Below are 3424 nucleotides of genomic sequence, written 5' to 3' on the forward strand. Positions count from 1 at the left end.
GAAGGGCAATTGATTCTGAAGGTGACTCGGGTGACACCTTGGGCCCTGTTACCCACAAAAGGCTTCTGCACCTTAGGATGTGACCACAAGCTAAATGGTGCCATAATCAGCAAGCTTGTTGATGCTTTGGAAAGCCCGAGGCTTTGGTTTCCTGTCACAAAGAAGTGTTGAGGTGGTGTAGAATCTCCGTGAATAACATAACTATATCAGTTATCCTGAGGCTGACATCTGTGGAACAACCCTCAGATAAACTCTGGCTAAGTTAACGAGCTTGGTTCTGCTCTGTGAGAGTGCTCAAAGCAACAGAGCCACATATGGACGACTGTCAGAGGCTTTGTGCAGAGTGTGTGTGGTGTGTGTGTATGTGATGTGTGTTTGGTATGTGTATGGGTGTGGATGCGTGTGGTGTGTGTGTGTGTGGTGTGGATGTATGTGATGTGTGATGTATTGGGCAGGAGAAAGAATCCTGGCTCTTGGTCCTGGGACTTAAAAGAGCCCCCAGAACCTCAGTGGTGACTCATTTTTGTAGGCAAATCTTTTATTATAACTGGAAGGTCGATCAGAATTTGCCCTTCTGTCCTCATTTCCAGCATACTTTCCTAGCTGTAGCCTTTACTTCAAGTGTAGGATCTGGGTACTGTGCTTAAAACTTTACTTGTGTAATTTCTCCTCTCTCGAGCCCTGGGAGGGTGCATTGTCATCTCATTCCTGTCCCAGGTTAAACAGAACTCAAGAGCCTTTATTCTTGGCATTACTGTCCAATAATCTCCAGTCTTTCTGAAGAATAGAAGGCAAGACATGAAAGCCCCAGAATTTCTCGCTGTTAGTTGCACCCGCCATGTGTCCCCATGAAGTACTAATACTGACACCAGTACCAATATGGACACCAACATGAGTGTGGATACTCATATGAGTGCAGATATGAATACCAATACTAATGAGATCCCCCTGCTCCCTCCAGCGTTTGCTCTCCATTGCTAAAGCTGAAGAGGCTTCAAATATCGACTACGCCCAAATTTGGGGTTCTGCTGTGGCTGCTTACTCAACTGCTCTCAGCTTTTCATTTCTTGTCTGTAAAGTGGAGCCAATGCACCTGCTAATCTTCTTCATTGAGTAATATCGAGGAATCAAAGAGAAGATGGACATGGACACACAAGTAAATAGGAAAACGACTCAGAAAATAATAGCTCTTATTTTTATGATTATTATTTTCCATCTAGCAAGGGTTTCTTTCAGCAGGCCTGTCCTTTCGGCTTGCACTGACTCTCCCCATTCTGCAATCCCTCTGAAAATACCATTGCTCCTGGGTGAGGAGTGCAGGCAAGGCTCCACATGTTTTTGACGGGGGTTGAAGATTCACAGAACAGGAACTGAGCTATATTTAGGGTGTCCTGGGAATTTCCTGGACCATCTTTCAAGCACAGGCAGGCACGGTGATCTCAGAGCAGAGTGCAGAAAGAGGATCCTTAGGGAATAGCAATGAGATGGAAGCCTGAGGGGACAGCAGAGCTGGGGCGACACTGCCCAGTGGCCGGAGAGGGTTCGTGCAAGACATCAGGCATGAAGAGCTGGACTTCACTCCTGAAGAAGCAGGTGCCTCGGGACACTGCTGAGGGCAGGAGAGGGTCCTTGCAGGTATGCAGGGGAAATTCAGCCTGGCACAGGGACTGCCTATCTATGTGGGGGCACCAGTGAGGATGGAAATTTGGGGGTGGATGGGGAAGGATGCCTCAATCTTGCTCTCCAGGGGCTGTTACATGGCTGGCTGGCCAGGGCCAAAGAGATATATTGGAGAGCTTGATCCAGTCACTTCTCTCTCTTCCTTGAACATCTCTGAATGGAGATGAGCTGGCCTCTAGGTGTGCCTAACTGAACCCCCAGAGTAAGGCTTCCTTCACTTTGCCACTAGGCTCTTAAGGAGTAGTATATCTTCTCCATCCAACGGAAGTGGGGTAAACAACAGTTCTGCAGGTTTCTTCATAGGCTCATAAAGGAGAAGCACTTCTCTGAAAATCTCTGCTAAAATATCTTGAGCTTCATTTGTGCAGGAGCCCGACTGAACTTCTTTTCATTGTGTTGGAGTCTGCTTCCCAAGGGCCCCCTACGTAGATGATGAAGGGCAAGATAATTCCTGAGGGCTCAGATATCTGCGTGGTTAGGGGGTAACTTGTAAACCCTGAAGAATCTTTCTCACTCAGCCTTCTCTGAGAGTCCCCTCTTAACTTTCAAAACGCCAGCCACACACAAATGTGTTCCTAGCTAGCCGAAGTCTGCCTTTCTAGTGATGTAACAAAGCCGGAAAGATAGTTCTTCTGTCACATCACTTTAAGGCATGCATTTTAAAATTAACAAAGAATAAATCAATGTACTTGCTCCCCATTCCAATAGACATCAAAATTCGCTCAGAGAGCAGGGACTACAAAAGCTTTCATTTAGAACTTTAAAAACATAATAAATGCTGATATTTCAAAGACAATTACCTCTTTTTAAGTGCTTTCATATCTATTATCTTTTTTTCTCCTCGTGATCACTCTTGGCTCTGTTTTATGGTTGAGGAAAGAAAGATGAGCGGTTTAAACAGGTTGTTTAGTTCCGATGACTGCTAAGTGGGAAAGTAAAGTTCGGATTCAGAAATTCTGACTCCAGGGCCATCCCACCATACCCTTTAGGTGATTTGGGGTGGATTGTGGTGTCTGAGGTCCCTTCAGTTTGAGCAGCAGAAAAAGCACGCTCTGGTGGAAGCCAGCCTTGTGGGTCTCTCTCCACCTGCCAGAGCCTCCTAAGGAGAGCAGGACATAACCTGCAGCATCGAGTGATACAATCTTTGCCTTGAAGACACAGTGCAGTCTTTAAGCCCATCGTGCAGAGTAGGCTACTACTCTAAGATGAAACTCTACAGAAAAATATGGAGGCTGCATGCCAGGGACCTCGAATCAAGGAAACAGTAGTGATGACCAACAGCAGATCATAAAAACAAAGCTGTAAAAACTATAAACCTACGTCGTTGTGTAAAATCCTAAAACCACATTCCAAATCCTAGACTGGGCATTGATAAACTTTCAGTATTGATTAGACAAAAGGCCCCCATGCCCTCTAAGATGTTTATGAGACCATAAACATCCAAATAAACAATTTATCTTTCCCACAGCATTGTTTCACCACTCCCCCTCACATGCTGACTTCCAATTTGTTGAAGATTCGTTTCACTCCTTCCCATGTTATAGTTAATCAATTATTGTTCATCTTTCTCCCAGGTTCTTTGCTGTTTGACAGCAGGATCCCGGTCAATGTTATCCACATCCCTCTAGTGCCTGAAAGAGTCGCTTGTAAGCAGCAGGTATAATAAATGTTTGCTTAATTGAATGCTATACCCTGAGAATTGTCTGGAATTGCTGATGGTTGGGCTAAGCTTGAGTGTGATGTT

The sequence above is a fragment of the Pteropus vampyrus genome, unplaced genomic scaffold (assembly GCF_000151845.1).
Source record: "Pteropus vampyrus isolate Shadow unplaced genomic scaffold, Pvam_2.0 Scaffold85, whole genome shotgun sequence".
NCBI lineage: Eukaryota > Metazoa > Chordata > Mammalia > Chiroptera > Pteropodidae > Pteropus > Pteropus vampyrus.